We start from the raw sequence: 23,954 nt of genomic DNA on the forward strand, positions 1-23,954 counted from the left end.
ACTACATTGTGATCATCTATATAATTTAGTATGCAGTAGTGGAAGCATCTAAAGACTGCAATCCTGCATACTGTAATCTTGATAAATTGTCTTGGACTGAATTTTAGCTTTAGCTTACTTTCCATTGGGACACTCTTGTGTAAATCTGAGTAATGAGTGAGAACATAGAAAAAGCTTAATACCCATTAAAATTTGGCAGTTAACATACAGTCTATTTTAAACTCTTAGTATATATTAGGTCTTTATATTCTCATTTTAAAAAAGAAATAAGCTCGTCTCTGATCATCTACTTTAATAATCTCAGCAAGCAACATAAAAGCTTAATAATTGGCCTTAAACTGTTAGCAATCTAAATAGCCAAGAAAATTAATTGACACACTGGATTAAGTTTAATCAAACAATACCCTTTGTATGACTCATTTTGATCCATTATCAATTCTGCAGCATAAACTAAACTATTAGAAGTTAATTTTTATTTCTTATATGCCATTGCTGGAACACATATTTAAATTGTAAAAAGGTAATTAGCAATTCAGGACAGATTTGGTAAGGAAAAAATGTTAGAAATGCATCTATAGTCATTGTTTATGCCAGTAATGCTTTATTTGGTGTTTATTCATCCATTTACAAACTAGCTATTAAAATAGAACATCTGGTGAGCTATTGTAGCTACATATGCGTTGCTAACATGAGATACGATGCAACATTAATATCTAATACTTATGTTAACACTAAACCACAGTTATTTAAACTGCACTTCTTTGCATTAATCTGCACAATGCCATCCAAATGAATGAGGATTAAGTCTAAGAGGATTTGTCTTCAGTTTTTCTTAATAACATATGCTAATAGAAGATGCAAGGTTTTCAGAATATTCTGAAATCTTGTTAAGAACATAGCAAAAATAACTAAACTTAGGTAATGAAAGTACTTGTATAGAAGCACATTTGTACTAGTATACATTGTTGCACATTTTCCCTCTCCTGTTCATATACCTATTTCATTTACTGACTTTAGGAACACAAGTACCAACCTTTTTGTATGCTTATCTTGCATAAAAGTTGTAGAATTTTGTTAGCCATTGAATAAAAGATTGCAGGGAAGAGTAGTTCTGGAATACAACATATGTATTTGTTGGAAAACGTAAATTGTCACATTCAGAGCTTTCTGTGTAAAATATTCCCCGGGTGTTAATGGTTTTCCACTAAATGCCCAGATATAATTTCCAGTAGTTCTTTGTTATGCCCCCATCCCTGATCACTTTGTTTGGTTACACTTGAGTCTACAGGCTGTTGAGGAAAGTAGACTTGGAATCTTGAAGTTTCTTGAGGTTCCCTTCTAGTTCTATTGATTTTGGATTGAAGGCCTTTTTCCTCTTTTGAATTTATCTTGCATCCTGTTGACCTATGCTTTTCAGATGTGCACAATGCACATATAACTGAGCCAATGGTTCTTTTTTTTCACCCCAGAAGCACCATTTGATGCTCTTCATTTCTGCTCTTGATCCGTACTTCTCTTTCACAGCTGGGTCTGTTTTCAGGCTATCTCCCTTGGAGAACTTCACCATTTGGGCTGAATGCAGCTTGCAACAGAATCACAGCAGATGATACCAATAGCACTTAGACTTATATACTGCCTCATAGTGCTTTTGCAGCGCTCTCTAAGTAGTTTACAGAATCAGCATATTGCACCCAATAATCTGGGCCCTCATTTTACTCACCACGGATAGATGGAAGCTGATTGTGTGACTGATATTTTGCAAAGAAATATTCAGTAAGTTCCAATTTTTTAACTTGTATCAATACTTGTTCTTGAGTGTCTTTTACATAATCAGCCAATGCATGCTTTTGTTCTTTGACTGTTTGACTTGAACTAAACCTCTTCGTCCATTTGTGCAGGACAGATATAATCTATCAATATCGCTGTAGGGATGTAATGCGCAGTAAGTAGATATGAAAGTTTTTATTTTTTTTGTTCACAGCTTTCTAATTCTGTTTTTGTCCAATGGTCTTTTGAGCTCAATACAAATGGTCCTCAATAACTTTAATTGGGACTGGAATTACCATTGCTAAATGAAGCAGTCATTAGATGACACAACACATTACCTCACTCTTAAGTGGGAGTAGTTCCAGTAGTCACAATTCTGGTTGTTAGGCGATGACCATGCTGTCATTAGGTGGGGGGTCTCTCATATCTCGTGTCCTGCAAAACCTGCTGGCCCCGTCCCACTGCTTCCTCTCCATCTGGGCCTGGCAAATTCCCTTTGGTAAACAAGGCTTTGTTGCTTTGCCAGGCTTGCCTATCTCTCCATCATTGCCCTTTTGGCTGCCCTGCACTCCACCACCACCACCTATTCCTGCTGCCCCCAAATGACCTTTGCCATCTTGCCATTGCTGAAGCATGCTTGACCTAGAAAACTCTTGTACCTTTGTGTTCCTTCCACAAGGCCTCTGCAGTGCCTTACCGCAGACATTTCCTGGATATCACCTATTTAGTGCGTATGAAGGGTTCCAACATCACCTCTACGCTGATGATACTCAGCTGTATATTTCAACTCCAAACCACCCCAATGAGGCTGTCGAAGTGATGTCCCGGTGTTTGGAGGCTGTCGGGGTCTGGATGGGGGACAACAGACTTAAACTCAACCCCTCCAAGACTGAGTGGCTGTGGCTGCCGGCACCTCGGTTCAGCCAGCTGATCCCATCGCTGGCCATAGGGGGCAAACAATTGCCCCCTGTGGAACGGGCGCGCAATTTGGGCGTCCTCCTTGATGCCCGGCTGTCAATGGATGACCATGTGGCAGCCGTGGCGAGGGGGGCGTTCCACCAGGTTCGCCTGGTGCGCCAATTGCGCCCCCTACTGGACCGGGATGCCCTACGCACGGTCACTCATGCGCTGGTGACGTCCCGCCTGGATTACTGCAACGCTCTCTACATGGGGCTGCCCTTGGGGCGCGCCCGGAGACTGCAGTTAGTTCAGAACGCAGCCGCGCGGGCTGTGATGGGGAGTACGAGGTACTCCCACGTAACACCTCTCCTGCGCGAGCTGCACTGGCTACCTGTGGTTTTTCGGGTGCGTTTCAAGGTGCTGATTACCATCTTTAAAGCGCTCCATGGCACGGGACCTAGTTACTTGCGGGATCGCATCCTCCCACATACATCCCTGCGGCCAATTCGCTCACACAGGGAGGGACTTCTCCTGGTGCCGTCCACTAGGCAATGCCAACGGGCGACACCGAGGAGTTGGGCCTTCTCTGTGATGGGCCCAACCCTCTGGAATGACCTCCCCCCCGACATTAGAACCACTTCTGACCTCTGCTCCTTCCGGCAAAAATTGAAGACCCACCTGTTCCGATTAGCAGGCCTGGCATAATTACAACTGTCCCTCCTGGCAAATGTATTATATCTGGTTATTTTAGGGGTTTTTTAATTTACTGTATTTATTTTAGGGGTCTAAACTTATATTTATATTAGCTTTGTACAGTTCTTTTAATTGCATTTTAACCTCCTCCATGTCAACTGTCAACTGTACATATTTAACTTTTTATTGTATTCTGTTATATTTTGTATGAACTGTACACTGCCCCGAGTCCCTTTCGGGAGAGGGGGCGGTCTAGAAGCATCAAATATAAATAAATAAATAAATAAATCAACATGAAAATTAAGAAAAAACACATTCTTGAGACATTTTGTGTTGCATTTTAATGGAAACAATCTGATCAGTAATAATTCAACCAGAGGATTTAGAGGATGAAATTGGAGGGAGGGGTCACTGAAGGGTTATTACAGCCTGATTGGTCCATTTGACTGAGAGAAAACTTCTTAGCCTTCGGCTTCTCCCGTTGGCTCCCAGTTTCCTCTCAGTCAAGAAGGTCCAAAGACTTAAAATTGGTTCCCAGAGTGATTGTGAGTACTAAATTCAAAAAATTAATTGGATCAATTGGATACTTTAAATCAAAGCAAAATTGCTAGAATAAAATAGAGCTGTGCCCAATAGGACAAACCATCGCGGTCCTAAATAGGCAGGGAAAGCAGCGCGGAGCGAAGCTCTTTCCATCCTACTCCCTGCGGGCCTTTTTCCCCCCCGACTGATTCCTGGTGTCTCAGGCGTGCTGGGGGGCTTACAGCTCACAAATCCTCCCCCAAGACGATTTGCTTGCCTTGAAGCCGCAGCGCCGGCGGCCTTTTGTCGCGCGTGAAGACCGGCAGCCACTAAACGCGACCGCGCCGCCTCTACCGGGTCGGCGGTGCCCTCGGCGGCGGCGCACAAACGAGACCGGAGCGCCAGCGGCTTTTGCCGGGCGTGAAGACCGGCGGAGATCGTCCACGAGCCGCGATCCCTGAATTTAAAGCGGCAAGCCTTACAAACTGCTGGGGAGGCAAGCGGCAGGCTCGCGCGCCATTTTAACGGCCGCTTGAGGAGAAGAGCAACAATCTTCAGCCGGCGGCCATTTTGGACACGTGTCGGGCCTAGCTCTAAAGGCCTACCGAGCTCCCACCAACATTCAAGGCCCAAGCTGAGCATTCCCACCAGCAAGAGGCTTCTGGCTGCGACTACTCTACATTCCTATTTCATCAAGGCACATGAGTGGGGCGATGGCAGCGAGATCCGAGGCCGCTCAAACTGCGACTCCTCAGGCCCAAGAACATGAGTCAGGCCCCACTGCCCCAGCCAGGCCTCGTGTTTCTAGGCCTTCTGCGGAGGATCGCCCCTCCAGAGCCCTACAAAGGGACGAACTTAGGCGTTCCAGGGCAATTGAGAAAGCCATTGAGAGGGCAGAAAAGAAGAAGGCCAGGGATCCCAGACCTAGATCTAGATCCCCCAGACCTGAGGCTCCTAGTCATTCCCCTTCTGTCAACAGGGGGTTCAGCCCTTCTCCCTCTTCCTCTTCATCCAGATCAGTTAGGAGTGAAGGACGGGGGGCCTCACCCCCACCCCCAACTTCCCCTGGGACAGGGGGCTTGGATAGAAATGATCATTTAGAGGGCCCCTCTGCAGGCCCCTCCCGGGGTAGGAGGTCCCACAGGGATTCGATCCCCCATGACTATGATTCTGATTATGACGAGGAGGATCTAGAACACCTCCCTGAAAATCTAAAACGATTAATCTCTGCAGCCATTTCCAGGGGAATAGCTCAAAGAGACAGACCTTCCCGGCATAGCAGGATTACACCATTCAGCAGGGTAGGGTCTAGGGCTTCTTCTCCCTCCCTCATGAGCGAGGTCTCCTCTAGGGGGGAGGCCCGTTGCCAAGACGACTGGGGTTTCTCTGAGGAAGAGGATGCGGCCACTGATCAGCCCTCCTCTTCCAACTTATTCATCCAGGCCATGTTTAAGCCCTTACTGAAAAAGGCTAGGAGAACCACCAAGGTGGGCACGGGGGACCCCACAGTGCCCCCGCCCAGAGATCCGGATATGGTAATGTTCTCAAACACGGCCACCAATAAAGAAGAGATCCCTGCCCCTCCTCTGTTCTTGGAGGTGGCCACCAGTCAGTGGGCGAGACCTTCGAATTTTTCTCCCCCTGGCAGCAATGACAGGCGGGCTTATAACATGGAGAAGGCCTTCCTACAGGCCATCCAATTGCCGGCCATAGATCAACCGATAGCTGCCCTGGTCTCATCTTCCCCGGTGGTCTCGGGGGATGCAGCAGATAAGCTTAAGCCGGAGGATAAACGGGCGGAGCTCACCTTGCGGAAAAATTACAAGGCTTCCGCATGGGCAATGCGGGTGGCGGCCGCCGCCTCGTATTTTAATCGCACAACCGTTATGTGGCTCCGCCAACTCCAGGATCGTATCCCGATCCAGGACGATCGCATCCATCAGGATTTAACTAAGATTATGGCGGCCTGCCAGTATTCGGCCGACGCAACCCTGGATGCTATGCGATTCGGCTCCAGCGCCTTAGCTACCTCTGTGGCTGCACGCCGGCTCCTTTGGCTTAGAAATTGGCAGATCGATAATAAAGCCAAATGGGATTTAATAGCTGCCCCCTTTGCGGGTCCCAATCTGTTTGGATCTGCTCTAGATCCAATTTTGGTGGAGAATAAAGACAAGAAAAAGGTGATGCCCACCTCCACCAAGAAGGCCGAAACACGCAGTCACCCGTATCGCAGGCCTTCCTTCAGGAATTATGACAGGGACCAGGAGTACAGACAGGATAGGCAATACAACAGGCAGAATTTTCAAGAACGCTCCAGGTACCAGTCCCAATCCAAACGGCCCTATCGCGGGGGGGCGGCCGCCCCTTCCGCAGAGGGAAATGACTCGAACCCGAGTCATCCCATAGGCGGCCGTCTGGCACTGTATGCGGACAGGTGGGACCAGATCACATCAGACGGGTGGGTCCGAGCAACCGTCCGCCACGGCCTAAGACTGGAGTTCCTCTCCTACCCTCCGAGACGCTTCAGAGTGTTTTCCCCATCCCGGGATCCAGAACGCCGTCGTCTCATGGACCTCGCCGTCTCACACCTTCTAGAAATCAGAGCGGTGGAGGTCGTTCCGGAGCCGGAGAAGGGGCGGGGCTACTATTCAAACCTCTTTGTAGTCCCGAAGGCCTCGGGGGGTTGGAGGGCGATTCTCGACCTGAAGCGCCTGAATCAGTATCTAGTTTACAGGCGCTTCAAGATGGCCTCCCTAAAGTCTATCCTGCAGGGCATTCGAAAGGGGGATTACATGGCCTCGGTAGATTTGACGGAGGCCTATCTTCATATCCCCATCTTCCGGGCTCACCGTCAATTCCTGCGATTCTCCCACAAAGGCCAACACTATCAGTACCGGGCCCTCCCATTCGGCCTGGCCTCGGCCCCTCGGACGTTCACCAAGGTCCTGGCGGCACTGGCTGCTTACCTGAGATCCATCCCGGTGAGGCTCCAGTGCTACTTGGACGACGTCCTGGTGCAGGCAGGGTCCCTTCCCAGAGCCAGGGCAGACCTCCAGCTGACCATCCAATGGCTCCAGACACTAGGTTTCTCAGTAAACTTTCCCAAGAGTCACCTATCCCCATCCAGACAGATTCTGCATCTAGGGACAGTAATCGATTCCCAGTCAGGGAGGGTTCGCCTATCCCCAGACCGTCTGGTCAGTCTGAGACAGTTGATCACGTCCATCAGGACAAAAAGGTCCGTTTCCACCCTGACCTTATCCCGACTCCTGGGGAAGATGGTATCCTGTCTAGGGATAGTCCCCTGGGCCCGTCTACATCTGCGTCCCCTCCAGTGGGCCTTGATACCAGCCCAAAGGAAAATGTTGAGCAACTCTCTGCGACCGCTTCGCTTAACGCCGGAAGTGAGATGCTCGCTCAAGTGGTGGATGTCCCCGGCATTGCGACAGGGGCGCTCAATTTGGGAGCCAGAGAGAGTACAAGTCACGACGGACGCGAGCCTTTACAGCTGGGGGGCCGTGATGGGATCCGACATGGCCCAGGGATTTTGGACTGCCTCGGACCTCAGGCACAATATAAATTGGCTCGAGCTCAAGGCCGCGAGACTGGCCGTCTGGACTTTCCACCGCCAGCTGCAGGGGCGACACGTCCTCCTGCTTACGGACAATGTGGCGACGAAAGCTCATGTCAACCGTCAAGGGGGGACTCACTCCCGAGCCCTGTGGCGGGAGGCGCAGACATTAGGCCTATGGGCGGAGAGACACCTGGCCTCAATTTCGGCAGAACATATATCGGGGGAGTCCAACCACCAGGCAGACTGGTTGAGCCGAGCGACTCTGGACAACGGCGAGTGGCAGCTGGGCCCAGAGTTGTTTCGGAAGATTTGCCTCAGATTCGGCAACCCCCTTGTAGACCTGTTTGCCTCCCCCGGCAACGCATAACTGCCGAGATATTTCACCCGATTCAAGACTCCAGCAGCAGAAGGAGCGGATGCTCTCGGTCCCGGTGGCCTCCGGGTCTCCTCTACGCCTTTCCCCCCCTTCCCCTGATTCCCAGAACCATTCGGAAGGTAGTCTCAGAGAGGGCTCACGTCATTCTATTAGCCCCATATTGGCCGAGGAGACCATGGTTCGCAGACCTGGTCCAGCTCTCGGTCACAGACCCCTGGAGGATTCCACCAGAGGAGGTCGTCCTGTGTCAGGGGGTCTTACTTCACCCAGAGCCGCAGTGGCTGCATCTGACCGCGTGGCTCTTGAAAGGGGATTACTGAAGGGGAGGAAGTTGTCGTCAGGGGTCATAGCTACCTTGGAGGCAGCTAGGAGACCGTCCACAATTAGAATCTACAACGCCACCTGGTCGGCTTTCGCTAAGTGGTGTAGCCCCAGGGGGGTGGATCCAGCTAGGGCCACGGTCCCAGACGTTTTAGAGTTTCTCCAAAAAGGGCTAGAGGACGGGTTGTCCCATAGTACACTTAGGCGACAGGTAGCGGCCCTATCGACTATTTTGGGAGGAGAGGGCTCCTCCACCCTCTCGCGCGCACCATTGGTGAAGAGATTCCTTAAAGGGGCGGCCAACATCCGTCCGCCCCCCGTTCATAGGTTCCCTACATGGGATCTTACCCTCGTCCTGAAGGCATTTACGGGTTCTCCCTTTGAACCGCTCAGGTCGGTCCACATGCGTCTCCTCTCCCTTAAGGTAGTATTTTTAGTGGCCATTACATCGGCCAGGCGTATTTCTGAATTGGGGGCCCTTTCTGTTAGAAGTGACCTTTGCATGATCCATCAGGACAGGGTGGTCCTGCGTTTGGATCCTTCGTTCATCCCGAAGGTTAACACTCTGTTTCATAGGGCCCAGGAAATTGTCCTACCAAATTTTTGCCCCAATCCAACAAGGGAGAGAGAACAGGCGTGGCATCGGTTGGATGTACGCAGGGCCCTCCGTATTTATCTGAGACGGACGGAGGGCATTCGTAGGACCGAGGCACTGTTTGTCTCGTTCCATCCGAGTTCCCTAGGTAAAAAGGTCTCGTCTTCAACTATTGGGAGGTGGATCAGGTTGGCCATTGTTGAGGCTTACGGAGCCTCGGGAAAATCCCCCCCTTCGGGGATCACAGCTCACTCCACTCGTAGTGCAGCCTCCTCAGTGGCCTGGGCCACAAGGGCGCCTTTCGAGGACATCTGTCACGCGGCCACCTGGGCCTCACCCACTCCCTTCATAAGACACTATCGCCTGGACACTTATGCCTCGGCTGAGGCGTCCTTCGGGCGGAGGGTTCTCCAGAGGGTGGCGGCCGATCCTCCCCCTGGGACCCAGTCTTCCCTCCCTGGGACGTAGCGTGGGTATGTCCCTTCAGTGACCCCTCCCTCCACTCTACTGGAAAAAGAACGTTGGTCTTACCTGAACGTTTTTTTCTGGAGAGTGGAGGGAGGGGTCACTTTCCCGCCCTAGGTAGATGGACAGGGTCCGGGAGGGGTAGGATCGGGTGGCCCTGGGCGACTTTCCCTTGTCTTCTTACATCATGCAGACGCTGACCGTGACATCGCGGAAACTGGGAGCCAACGGGAGAAGCCGAAGGCTAAGAAGTTTTCTCTCAGTCAAATGGACCAATCAGGCTGTAATAACCCTTCAGTGACCCCTCCCTCCACTCTCCAGAAAAAAACGTTCAGGTAAGACCAACGTTCTTTTACTGGATATATCAATATTTGCACAATATCTATAAAAAGAAACTTGATTTTATTACAATCACTATGAAGTTATCATTACGATATTATCTTGCTTTGTTTTAAAGGAAAAGACAATAATGTCATAGGTTTTTCCCAGTGCATTTGCTTCATTATTTTCAAGAATATTCTGTATCTGATGCATAATCGTTGAATTATGATATGTAATCCAATTTTGACAATCGTACCAAGAGACTAATCTGGATGAAAAATGCAGTCTGTCTCCAGGAATAGGGGCACCTTTTTGCTTTCTATTAGCTGGAGGGTCCCAGGTGATGCCAGTAAAAGACAGGGCTAATTTTTTAAAAAATCAAATGTTTCTTAGATACAGACGCAGGACTGGAGGTTCACATGTTGTCCATAGGTTCCTTATCACTCATTCCAGCTTATCTGTTTATTTGTTTATATTTAATTAAGGGTTTTACCATATGTTAAAGAAAAAACTAAAGAAAATAAGGTGCAAGAAAAAAACTATAAAATAAAATGACTTCCGACTTTCTCTTTAATAGATAATTACAATTTTAAAATCATCCTTCTCTCTTAGATGTTATACAAATTCCTTCAGCCCCTCACTCAATCCACATCTTTGTTTATTCCTCAAATCTATAAACCATATCATTTTTCTTCTTGCAGCAAAAATGCATGTAAAGTTTCCAGTCTTTCAGAAAAATGTTGTCTTTTCACTGTAGGAATGTTATTATTCTTCCATCTGCTCACCCTAGTCTATCTGAAGGTGTGGACACTCGAAAATTGAAGCAACTTGCCTTTCAGATTTGTTGACTGACATTGCTGAGCTATCATTGCAGTAATATTAGCATACGAGTAACTTGACAATTCAACATGATGTAATTAGAAGATATATAGGTCATGAAACTATGTAAATTAGTTTCTAGTAATTCATTCAATCACCAGGGTTTTACTCCTAGCTATTCTGAGACTCGTAACAATCTTGTATTTCACTATTTAAAACAAGTGATGCAGCAAAATAGTATGTAGCAGCCATTAATGCAGTATAAGCCTTTGCATGTCAATTTGAAATCAGTTTTTCTTCAGTGGAACTTTCTCTTGAGTGTGCATTGGTCTAAATCTTTGACTGGAATGTACTAGTCATATACATAATTTATACATAGGTACATACATACTCAACAGACACAACATATATACCCAATTCCAAACCGTAGACACTACGTAACTATCAACTGTATATGTCCCTGAAAATCAGCATTGATATATTCATATGAATTTCTTTATGACATATTGCCTTTGTGATTCCCTCAAAAAATGAAAATGTATTCATTTTTTTCTAAGTAAACTCTTCAAATTGATCATAATAGGTTTCGTGTTCAATTCATGTTGTATTGTAATTGTATTGAGAGAAGAAGGAAGTAGGGGAGGGACCATTAACATTTTAACTATATTGTTGCACTTCTGTTTATTTTTAGACCCTATAATTCAGCAGCAGTCTCACACTTTCCAGGGACAACACCTAGAAGAATAAACATTGGGATTATTTTATTTATTAAAAAAAATGCCGCCCATCCACCATGAGGTGACTGGGTGGCTTACAATGTTAAAAGCAGTAAAACAATTTTATATTAGAAAAATATATAATAACAGTAAAAATACAAATTGTGATTAAAACATGGAAAGGAAGGGAGGAGACTGTGCAAGGGGTGGGTAGGTGGAATCTTCTATCAGTCCGTCAATCACTTCCAGTGGGGTACTCACCCCTTGGGGCCCCAGCCAACTGGCAAAACCAGGGCTTCAAGCTCTTATACAAGGTCAGGTGAGTGGGAGTCAATCACACTCGAGGAGCAAGATGTTCCAAAAGGTCAGTGCAGTGGTAGAGAAAGCTTTTATCTTGAACCCCACCAGTTGGAATTCCTTAACCACAGGATCTGTAGCATGCCTTCTCTGCCAGCAAGGCTGAGGCAGGCCTGTCCTGGGCTGATTTTTATTATAGTTTTTTTGCAGAAAGTTTAACTTGAAGTTACTGATTTGGTTTTCTTGAACATGGTTTCTCTTACAGCAGCGGTTCTCAACCTGTGGGTCGCGACCCCTTTTGGGGTTGAACGACCTTTTCACAGGGGTCTCTGAGGAGCCTGCCGCAAAGAGGCTGGCGAGAAGCTGGCCCAAAGGGAAGGAGCGGCTTGGGTTTCCCACGTGGCAGAAGGAGAGGGGTGGGGGGGTGAGTGGGAACCGGAATGGAGGCATGGAGGGGAAAAGAGAGACGCTGGGAAAGCAGTTTGCTCCGATTGATGGAGGTTGGTGGGCAGAGCTACGGAAGCCAGGAGATACCATTTCTGAGGCATAAAACAAGGCGGGGAAAATAAAATAAAGGAACGTGGGATTTGCGTACGCTGAGAATCCCTATTAAGACTGTTACCCATGCTTAGCATGGGTAACAATCTTAATAGGCCTTGGCCCCTCTCCTGCGGCTCCCTGCTGACCCAATCACACAATCTGCTCTCTGCCCCGAGAAGGCACAAACCTCTCACCTGCTTTTGCGATTCCGCGTCCTTCGCAGGCAACTCAGTGTCGGGAAGAGCTCCAGCCCTTTTCTCGCACTCATCTCTTGCGCACTTGCGTGCAAGCAAAATATCAAGGCGGAGGGGACAACAACTCTCCTCCTGCTGTCACCACTGCGCAATGAGATGAGTAACTGGGTACACAGCACCAGACTCGGGTCAGCGCAAGCCGCGGTCCCCTTCGTGTTGACTCAGGAAGGAGGCGAAGGGGGGGGGAGCAGCAGCAGTAGCTGGTTGGGTGCAGGGAGGGAAGAGCTCTCCTTGCGCAGGGCTCTGAAACTCTGCATCCAGAGATGACTGCTCCGGCTCTTTCCTGAGTCAACACGAAGGGGACCAACCTGAGTCTGGTACTGAGGAGTCTCCTGCACAGCGCAGCCAGCTACTCACTTCTCAGTGGCGGCAGCAGGAGGAGTCGCTGTCCCCGCTGCTGTGATCCTGGCCCAGGAGAGTATTTTGCTTGCATGCGCAAGAAAGAGATGAAAGAAAAGGGGAGAAAGAGAGAGAGAAATGAAAGAGAGCTGGAAGGAGAGAATGGGAGAGGGAAAATAGAGGGAAACAAATTAGAGGGAGAAGGGGGAGAGGGATAAAGAAATGAAAGAGCTGAGGGAGAGAATGAGAGAGAGGGAAACAAATTGGGGAAAGAAAGGAAGAGAAAAGAAAGAGAAAGAAACTAACGTTCTCAGACCTATGACGAAAGCAATGGCAAGCTAGATCTCTTGCCAAGAAAACTGCAGTTTGCCAGAAGGCATAAATTGGAAGCAAGTCTGATTTTTTAAAAAGAAAATAACAGAGATGGCAAAAAAAATGCATCTGAAAATAAGATTATAATTTTGAATAATGTATTATATTGTCAAACTCAAAAGAAATCAAAATATATATCCTATTGCTGTTAGTACAATCTTGCCAGCTTCTATCAACTTAGAGTTCACTATAAAAAGATTACAGAGAAGCAATTTCCTACAATTAATAACTTCTTGGATTTGCTATCGTATTCAATGAGAAAGAAAGAAAAAGAAAGAGAGAAAGGGAAGGATGGAAAGAAAGAAGAGAAAGGGAGAGGAAAAATAGAGAAAAACAGAAATGAGAGGGAGGGGGAGAGAAGAGAGAGAGACCCTATTCCCACAGAAAACACTGAGCCATGAAACCTTGGTAGGCATGTCGGGGGGGGATGTCACGTGACTGGGTGGGAATGATGTTGAGTTGGCCACACCCAACCAGGTTTTGTGGTTCCCGGTGTTACATAGTAGCAACGAAAATAATTTTATGGTTGGGGGTCACCACAACATGAGGAACTGTATTAAAGGGTCACGGCATTAGGAAGGTTGAGAACCACTGTCTTACAGAGTTAGGGATTGTTCATTTTTCTGACTTATCAGCAAAGATTACATGTACAAAACTTAGATTGGTCAAATGGGTTGGCTCACCAATTTTGCCTTGCTAAAGAGGCTGAAAGAATATGAGTTGCTGACAAAGCATCCTAGTCTTGCAATAGTAATCACACACACACAAAACACACCCCAAACTTTTATGAATCTTTCAGATATGACTTAAAGTCACGTGGCTTTTTATCTTGAATTTTACAGTAACACTGGCCAGTTTTTTTTAAATGGTTTTCCAGCAGAGGGCACAATAGACCTTTTAACTGAAGCTAGAGCCTCTCTTCAAAACTGTTCTTATTCTTAATAACTTTTGCATTTGGACAGTTGTAAAGGCTGAGATCTTGTATGAAACCACTCTTGAAAAGACATCAGCAGTTATGGTGATAAGCTTTTCCAAGAGCCATTTCAGAACATTGGGTTCCTAAAAGATAGGAGGTGAATCCTAGAAATATAACTTGAGTTCTATCATCCATTTCAGGGAATTCTTCCTTGCATTCGAGTGAAGTGGAATCTGATTAAAAATTATACCAATTGACAACATTTGGGCCTTTCCTTTTGTTACCTTCATGATCATATGAGCATTTTATCTGCCTCTATTAGCTCAGTATATCTGGCTGTCTAGTAAAAGCTTATGAATAATGGAGGGGTTATAGGAAGAAGGTGCCAGACCTTTAATCCATATTCAGTCAAGGGCTACAGTTTCAGCAATTAGAGTTCTATGTTACCATCCATAATTTTGCCTGCTAGGGGAAAAATATCCAATCCGCACTCTGAGGACATGATCTGGAGTGTTGGAAATAGTCTAATCATCCTATGTTGTCCTAAGATAATTCCATCTGACTAGCTCCCTGATTCCAGAGTTAAGATTTAGAAGAACAGAGGAAAAATATTCTGAGCAGATTACAGCATCTCTTTTCTGAAGCTAAGTGGAGGTAGGCCTAAGCAGTTAGATTGGAAACATCTAGAGCAGGGGCATCAAACTGGCAGCCCATGGGCTGGATGAGTCACATGCAGGCCATGCCCACCTCAGCTCCACGAAGGGAAAAATGTTGTATGTCATGTGACAGCAACATGAGGCCACGAGTTTGACACCTGTGATCTAGAGAGTAACAGCAATGTTCTCTACTGAGATGGGAGGTCTCCAGGAGCTCCAGACTAGACTGGGAAGCTTAAAAAGTACCAGAAGAGTGCCATGGCAAGCTATTACTATAGTAATGCTATCAACAACACTCAATATATCTAAAAAGACACTAGGATTTGAATGTAGTATGATATTGCTGTCATCTCTTTATATTCCATTTATCTCTCTATACTTTATTACTATTCTACTAATAGAATGAAAAGGTATTATATGAATGAAATTATTATAACAGGATTGCTGGGATCTGGCAGCTAATTATAATGTTTTCCTATTATATCTAGGGAAAGGGTTAAAGTGCACACATGCACATATGCACATACAGGGGATTTTACAAATCAAAAGATTAAAAGTGGGCGGCATGACTCTTTGATCTGTTAAGTAATGAAATATGCACAAAGCTATTAGAGACAAAATTAGATTAGTTAATAGAATGTGTGTCTCTGTGTGTATATTGTGGAATATTGTATGTATGTGTATGTGTGTACATACATCATGCATACATACATACATACATACATACATACATACATACATACATACATACATACATACATACATACATACATACATACATACATACATATATATATATATATATATATATATATATATATATATATATGCTGGTCGTAGATTTCCACGGGTGTAGGTATGCTGGTCTTGTTGTATTCGGGTCTTTTCCCAAGTAAGATTGAGATTGTCTTGGCAATGTTTCGGCAAGGTCCCACTTGCCTTCAGGCTGGTGTTTTCGGTTTCGTGCTTGTGCGATTAAAGCGTGGTCAGAGCTGCTGTCTCTCTATAAATCTTGGGGGTGGGGGGGGTGGAGTGCTGGCGTTGTTGCTGTAAGTGGGTTGATTGGCTGTGTAGTGCATCCTAATTGGTAGATGGAGTTGATGTTTGTAGATTGGTCGGCTGTTTCGTATCATTCTGTGTGGCAGAGGTACTGGCTGTGTGTCCGTTGTTCTTTTGTGTGATAACAACCTGGGTGGTGGGTGGGGGTCATTTGTTGATTACGACTGGTTTCCAGATGTCTGGTAGGCGGGAGGTATTGTCATGTTTATTCATGTTGTGGGGGTGTTTTTCTATTTTGATGGCTTCCATAATTATTCTCTTGTTGAAGTGTTCAGTTTTGGAGATTAATTTTGTTCCTTCAAAGTCAGTTTCATGTCCTGTTACTTTAAGGTGCTGGAAAAGGGAGGAAGTTTTTTTTCTTTTTTTTTAAATGCGTTCTTGTGTTCCGGGATGCGTGCATTTATTATCCTATTAGTTTGTCCAATGTATGTGGCAGGGCAGATTTTGCATGGTATTTAATAGACTCCTTGATTTTCTAGCTGGATCTTGTCTTTGGGATTTCTTAAGAAAGAAATGATTCTTTTGGTCAGTGCTGAAGGCTGTCTTGATATTGTGCTTGTGGAGAATTTTGCTGATTTTATCCATGGTGTTTTTGATGTAAGGGAGGAGGGTGATGCCATGGTCCTGTTCTGTGTCTCAGTTCTTGTGGGGAGTCTCCCTTTGGATTAGGTTGGTAATTGTTTTTCTTTGGAATCCGTTGGAGATTAATACACTTGTGAGAGTGTGTAATTCAGTTTTCAGGTGGTCTTTGTTGGCTAGGAGTTTGGTTCTGGAGATGAGGGTCTTGGCTACAGAGTTGATCTGTGCAGGATGGTAAAGGGGTTGCGCGTTTAAGTGGAGGTTGGTGTGTGTTTTTTTCCGGTAGATGGTGTGTCCTAGGGAGCCATTGGGTTTTTTGTAGATTAGGACGTCCAGATAGGGAAGTTGGCTGTTTGCTTCTATTTCCATAGTGAATTGTATTTTGGGGTATAGGCTGTTGTGATATATGCGGAAGTTTTCCAATTTTACTTTCCCGTGTGGCCAGATTACGAAAGTGTCATCTACATATCTAAGCCAGAGTTTGGGTTTGTGTTCAGATTTATCTAAGGTGTTAGTTTCAAAATGTTCCATGTATACGTTTGCGATGACGGGTGAGAGGGGTGATCCCATGGGTGCTCCTTCTATCTGTTTGTATCTTTGTCCATTATGGATGAAGTATGTGTTGGTTAGGCAGTGGTTGGTCAGTGCTTAGGGGGTTGTATTTGTTTTGTATAACTGTCAAGGCTTCTTTAATAGGCACTTGGGTGAAGAGGGATATGACATCAAAGCTCACGAGTAGGTCGCTGCGTTGTAGGTTTTGTTTCTTTACTGTTTCTACGAAGTGGAGTGAGTTTTGTACGTGTGAGGTGATGGATTCTGTGTAGGGTTGAAGTTGTTTGGCAAGAAATTTGGCAAGATTCTGTAGAGGTGAGCCTATGGAACTGACTATGGGTCTGAGTGGTGTTCCCCTTTGTGTATCTTGGGGAGGCCATAGAGATTGGGGCATCTGGATGATTTCTCTTTGGGGATGATTCTTTGCTGGATCTCTTCACTGATAGGAGAGGCTTTTATTTTGAATTTAGTGTTTTTTTCCCGGTAGGTGGTAGAGTCTGTGTTTAGAGGTTTGTAAGCGGGGTCTTGGAATAGGTTGGATAGTTTGGCTTGGTAGTCAGATGTGTTCATCACCACAGTGGCGTTACCTTTGTCTGCTGGGAGAATGATCTAGCACAGACAAACAGTACGATTTTTTTTAAAAAAAGAGACCAATTGAAATAGCAAGCAGGGAAGAATAAAGTAATAACAATTGAAAACATGTAAGAAGTTCTGCTCTTTTGTTTGTGTGCAGTGCAGGTGATACATGTTCAAAAATGGCAGGGCTTTGATTGCCAACTCATACATGACATTTTGTTGAATCTCCTTACAGATTCCCCAGTCCCCAAAGCATCCTTGACAGATGGGTATTCAGCCTCTGCTTTAAAATATCTGGTAACTGGTTCTCTGTTAAATTGCTTTTTTTTGTATGTGTGTCTTAACAATTATTTAGCCTCTCTGTAATTTAAATTCTACACTCTGGGGTAATGGAGAGCAAGTTTTATTTATTTTCATTTATTTAAAACTGAAATATTTTATGACTGACATCCTTTGGCAAATTTGAAGAGTGTGATTATGTTCCCTCTCAGTTTTCCTTTCTTGTGGTTAAACATTTCTAAATACTTCAGTTTTATATTCACAACATTTGGGTTTCAGTATCCAGATCATCTGTATTGTTGCTCTATTTTCAATCTGACCTTATCTTAATCTGTTTAAAATTGGGATACCCAGAACTGGACACAAAACTCAAATTGGAGTTGAACTGATAGAAAATGAAGTAGAACAATTGTTTAGTACAATTAGGTGAAAGATAGATACATACATACATGCATGCATGCATGCATGAATATATAACTATTCACCCTGATGAAATACAGCCACAAAACTAGAAATACAGTGAGATTCTTTTTTCATTCAATTGATTTGGGAAGCAAAAGTAATCCAATATACTGAGAACGCCACTGACCTTGATGATCAGAGGAGGACCTGATGCATGACTTTATAGATTTCACCAACTTCTTGTTACTTATAAGCAGGTCTTTTCAGTAGTAGCACCTGCTCTGAGCGGGAAGAGTATATCAACCAGGAACCACTTCCCACTGACATTCACAGAGGCAATTATTATATTTCACTTGCTGAGCTTTTTCCACAGGTATTCATGGTGCGGATGCTATGTATGAATGCTTTTTTTTTAAAAAATGAAGATTTTAATTGCAATACTAAAAAATACAAAGTTAAGTTGGAGAAAGAGGAAAATAGAATAAAAAGTTTAAGAAAGGAAAAGAAAGAAGAAAAATATTTAAAGTGACTTCCTATGTTCATCACAACAGCTATAAAGAAATTTGGTAACTCTTTGCTTAATATAAGACTACAAACAAATAGTCCTCCTGTACATAACCCATCACTTGTCTATATGCAAATCCATAAATCATCAACTTTTCAGTCCCAGTGTCAGTAAAAAAAAAGCCATAAAGGGTTACCACAGCTTTATAGAAACATGTCTTATTTTAATCTTGGTCAAATAAACCAACTTTATATTGTTTCCTTTTATTTCTAATCGACTTGACCTTTAACTAATTCAGATGTCATAAGATTTGGTCTCTCTTCAATTTCAGCCTTTGAGGCTTTAGCAAACCTCAACTACTATAGGTCTAAGATTTCTTGTTAATCTCATTCTATTTAAAAATGTTCAAACTTAGCAAAGCACAGCTGGCAAAGATATAGTAGAAGTAAAGTCTTAAGTACAGTGGGGTTTTTTTGTATTGTGCATGCCTCAATTGATGACGACTGAAATTCTATGCATACTACCATTACCTAGGAGTAAGCCTCACTGAATTGAACACATTTTCACCGTAATAATGCATGTTTGAACTCCATCCAGTGCAATGTTAATTTTTAAATTGAGAAACATTCAACATAGTATTCAAGGCATGCAATAAATACACTTGCCAGAGTTTTATTTCAAAGAATATACCTGAATGGAACTTGAAACAATGAAGAAAAAAGATACTGCATCTCTTTGATGAATGAACAATTAAGGCCTTGCTTTTTTTTCAAAGCACTGCTGGAAGTTTAACCATACCTCTTCTTTCAGGCCTACTGCAGATAGGTAATTATATCTACAAGCCTTCAGTTTTTTTAGGATATCTGTAAAACGAGATATCAAATGGCTAGGCAACCTGCAGTGCATTAGTTCAATAGAAAGAAAAGGTTATTTTCAGAATTACTCTTCTTCACTTTTGCAGTTACTGCTGCTGTTAATTATATATGCTAGCCCGTCTTAAGTACAGAATTTGGTCAATGTTATAAATGCCTAAGATTATGTGTATACAACATGACATCACTGTAGCTGGCTGCCATAAATAGCCATCTTTTCTAACTCAGAGAGAAATGGTATCTGAAGTTTGATGGATGGGAGTTTAAAAAAAAACACCATACCTATGTGGAAATGTAGGTTGCTGTTGTCTGTTGTAACATAAGCAATTATTGAAATATATTACCTGATCTTTATTTCAGAAGGGAGTGGTAGACTGAGGAAAAAGCCCATTCCTGTTAAAATAAAAATGAATTCAGGTGGCAACACTTAAAAGGCATTTATTTTCTATAAAGGCTGTGAGGCTGTGAGGCACGCAAGCTGGAGGCAAAACAAGTGCTCGCGCACCTCTCTTTCCAGCCGGGCAGAGCGCCACAGGGCTTAGTGCCTTTGGGATATTACTGGGTCGGTGAGTGGCGCTCTGCCTGGCTGGAAAGGGGCGTTGCTGGGCAGCTGCTCATGAGAGCAGCTGCCCGGCAACCCTCCGGTCCAGCTGAGCACAGCGCCACTCACCGACCCAGTAATATCCCAAAGGCGTCAAGCAATGTGAGCGCCTTTGCCCCCCCTTCCCCGGCTCCTGCGGCTTTGCACCTTCAGGATATTGCTAGGTCGGTGAGTGGCACTCTGCCTGGCTGGAGAGGGGGTGTCCAGAGGCTTATTATTGGGGGAGGGCATACATTTTTGCCCACAGGAAAAATATGGCATGGTCTTATTATCAGGACATAATTTCAGGGAAACACGGCAGATGTAACATAAAAAAAGAATTACTCAGGAATTTACTTATCACTTTTGATCTCATACTTATCAGTACCAGGTAGGCTTTTATCTCTGATTTTTATCTCTATAAACCTTCTCAAAATGGCACCAACTTTATTCAGCGTAAACATTTGTAATATCACAGTGTGTCTGCACTGGAATTCCAGCCTTGATGAGGGATTTGAATAGCTCCTTGGCTGTACCTAACTAATAGAGCAACATTATTTTGTATTTATATCTCAGTATCAGGGGTGGGATTCTACCATTTGGACCGGTTCAGGCCAACCGGTAGCTCTGACGATCAACTAGGCCCACCCACCTGCCCATGCTCTATTCTGTCCTTTATTTCCTGTTTTCTAGCTCATCTCAATTGTGCACCACAGTTGATTCCCCCCCCCAAAGCTGTTTTAGTTACCATTGCTGACTTGAAAGGTAAGCAAGTGAGCTTTTAAATGTTCCATTTTCAGCGCTGCGTGCACGCAAAATACACATTCACGCAAAGCACATACTCACCAAACCGGTTGTTAAACTGGCAGCATCCCACCACTGCTCAAAATTTACTTAATGTAGGTTTGCTATTCAATCATTGCTGGAGGCATAACCTAGGGAAAATTTTCAGAATTATACAAATATACAATGTATGCTTGCCTTACCATTACTCCATTTTGAACTGAAATTTGTAAGATTATGAATGAGGTATAATTGTAGTTATATGTGAAAAATCCATATAGTCTCTTAAATTACATTTGTAACTTACTTACACATATAGTTTCCTAGGCTACATTTCTAACTTTGAATCCTAGTAGTACTTTTGGTCTCAGCTCCTTTTTATAGCCTGTCATTTTCCTTTCATACAAAATAGCTGAAACTTCACATGATTACCCATCTTTTTTTGAGGAAGGAAAGACCCAGAACTGTATTGTCAGGCTAGTATATTCTTTTTTTTTTTTTAATCAAAGAAAGTGGGTACATTTTTTAAAAAAAGCTGAAGCAACAAATCTGAAAATTCCCGCTCTACCCACTTTACCGCACTGCTGCCTGTTGAATGGGATCTCTGCCATCACATTTCCTATCCCTGGCTAAGTACATGCAGCAACTGGTGATTTCCGGCAGAGACTACTGCCGGTTTGCTCAGGGGGCGCGCACACGTTTGATGCATGCTGTGCACACATGCACAATAAAAAGAAATGCTTCTGTGCATGCACAGAAGCAAAAAACAAGTTGGAGGTGCCTACGGCGCCACCGGGAGAACTGGTTCAGGGGCGTGGCAGGCCTGGATCGCTGCCGGTTCCAGTGACCCAGGCCACCAAGTTACTATTGGTTTGGCCGGACTGGTAGGAACCCACCACTGCCTGTATCAATAAGTAAGTAATTTCTGTATGGATCATAACGTGTGGCTACCATACATGGATGTACTGTAATTGTCTCCAATTGCTTGAGAAAGGGGAAAAAAAATTGAAGTCAACAAATCTTTTGAGATTATATCCTCAGTTTCAGAAGGAATCAAGAGATACAGAATAACAATAGACTTGTTTGTAATCTTTTTAGTTGTTTTTAAAAGTTTTGGAGCTTGATAGATGGAAAGGTATTGAGAATATAACTTTTTGTCCCATTAATTCGGCTCATAAATCATGATCCAATCTTCTTTTGTTGAGAAACATAAATATTGACAGGAGGTGACCATTACATTTGCCATTTTTTATAACCTGTGAACCTTCAGCAACTGATATTCTGCAGTTGAATTTTATTATAACTCCTGTTATCCCTAGCCAGTATGCAAGAAACTCATTAAGTGCAACCTTTTTCAAATTATTTCTTTTCTTCTGTCCCTGATGTCTTCTTTAGCCATTATGTGAATATACTATGTTCCCTTGCTTCATTTTCTGCCATTCCCCAGCTTGAGAAGTTTGGCAATTTATGCTACCTTTTCTAGAAAGTACAAAATAACTAACCTCCCATTCCTAAAAATGATAACATTATCCTACTCACATCCATGGATTTTATTCATGTCAGTATAACTGATACACTAAAAAAAAGTTATAGGACATATTACAACTATTATTTGATTGTAAAGTAGAAAACAGTTATAAAACTTTAATACAAGAATTGTCATTGAACTGTGGTGTTTACTTCCATATAGAAAAGTATAAGAATGCACTGTTAAAGCTTTTATGTCTCTAATGTACAAAGGAACATAATGAACTGAAGGTGTTTTTTTTTTTTCATTTTGTTCAATTGTATCCAGGTCTTGGACGAGTTAGGGCAAGTCAATGCAATTTTCATGAAAAGGTTTTTTTTAGAAATAGTTTGCTATTGTTTCCTTCCGAGGACTGAGAGGAAGTGACTGACCCAAGATCACCAAGCTGGTTTCATACCCAAGGCAGGACTAGAACTCATGGTTTCCTGTTTTTGGCATTATACTTTAAGTATTGCACTAAAATGGCTCTCAAAATTGAAGTCAGGCTATGTTAAATGCAACATCTTGGTCTACAAGATAACATTGTGAGATTGTATTGGGTGCAGAGGTGGTATTTTGCCTATTCGGACCAGTTCGCCTGAACCAGTGGTAGAAATCATGGCTGGCTCCGCCCCCCCCATCATGGTTTTATGGCATCCCATTTAGGCCCTTTTTTAGGCTAACCTTATGTCATGCTTGCCCTATGAATATTTTCAGAACTACAAATCTCAGCATTTCCGGATGGTAAGCCTGTTGCCTAGGCTAGCTGGATTTTTTTGGAAACTCGAGTTGCCACACATCTGGAGAGCATTAGGATCGGACGGTTGCCATAAGATCATTAAACATCCATATATTTATACAAAAGCCTTAGAGGCAAATGCTTCCTTATTATGTAAAGACAATGTGTATTGCATTCCTTATGGGATGCTGCTCATTAATTACTTGTGTTAATTACTTATATAAGCCCCACAGCTGCATGTATTAAAGAGGCTAATCAACATGCTGGAACCAAAATGTGCCCACAAGTGCCATGAGATGAACTCAGCCAAGGCAACTAGACATGTTTTTCACTCGGGGGAAGACTTGAGTGAACTGGATAACAAAACAAAAATATACAGTAAAAGAACCTGGCTGGATCAAAGCAAAGGATTTTTCTAGTCCAGCATCCCTTTTTATGGAATTGCCTTAGAGAAGCTCACACATTGGCAACAATCCTTCAATGTCCTCTGGAAGGATATATATGAAACAGTAACTTTGAGGGCACTGAATTATTATTTAATTTGTCAATGAACAAATAAGGTAGCATTATGAGAGAGAGAGAGAGATTTTCTGTCTATCTACTTTGTCTACAAGATGCAGAATGTTATTTTTGTAAAATACAAACAAACACCATAGCCCTAAAATGGTATAAAAACTTACCTAAATATTCTGGATTTGCATCATTTAAGCCTTTTCCTTAAATCACTAAACATTAGACTTGGACCAATGATTCTTGCATTTTGGCAAAAGTACTTGTTTGTTTCTTAAACAATCATTAGTACTGAATGATAGAACATATTGAGATATACATGCAAGTTACTAGTATTCCATTAAAATGTATAATTAAATAAATCAAACCCAAATTCTCACCATTTAAAATATCTTTTTATTAAAATAGGATTTTACAAAGAATTAAAAACACTGAAATAGAGAAAAAGAAATGGAAATAAATTATAAGAATGAAATAAAAAGTGAAGAATAACCCCCCCAAAAAAATCTGAAGAAGCAACTTTTTCTGTGCAGCAATTACAAACATACCAATTACTATATCTACCCTC

The 23,954-nt window shown here is 43.6% G+C and overlaps 1 protein-coding gene and 1 long non-coding RNA gene across 2 annotated transcripts in view; both read left to right on the forward strand.

The window, feature by feature from the left end:
- The window catches only part of TP53I11 (tumor protein p53 inducible protein 11), a 373,245-nt gene that overhangs the window by 82,481 nt on the left and 266,810 nt on the right, over nucleotides 1-23,954 (forward strand). The window lies entirely within an intron of this gene.
- LOC309384572 lies at nucleotides 937-10,918 on the forward strand. The gene is made up of 3 exons (XR_014174079.1): nucleotides 937-1,773; nucleotides 1,899-1,942; nucleotides 10,292-10,918. It is a non-coding gene; the product is annotated as an uncharacterized lncRNA (long non-coding RNA).

This window comes from Natrix helvetica (genome assembly GCF_964273705.1).
Source record: "Natrix helvetica genome assembly, chromosome: 1".
NCBI classification, from domain to species: Eukaryota; Metazoa; Chordata; class Lepidosauria; order Squamata; family Natricidae; genus Natrix; species Natrix helvetica.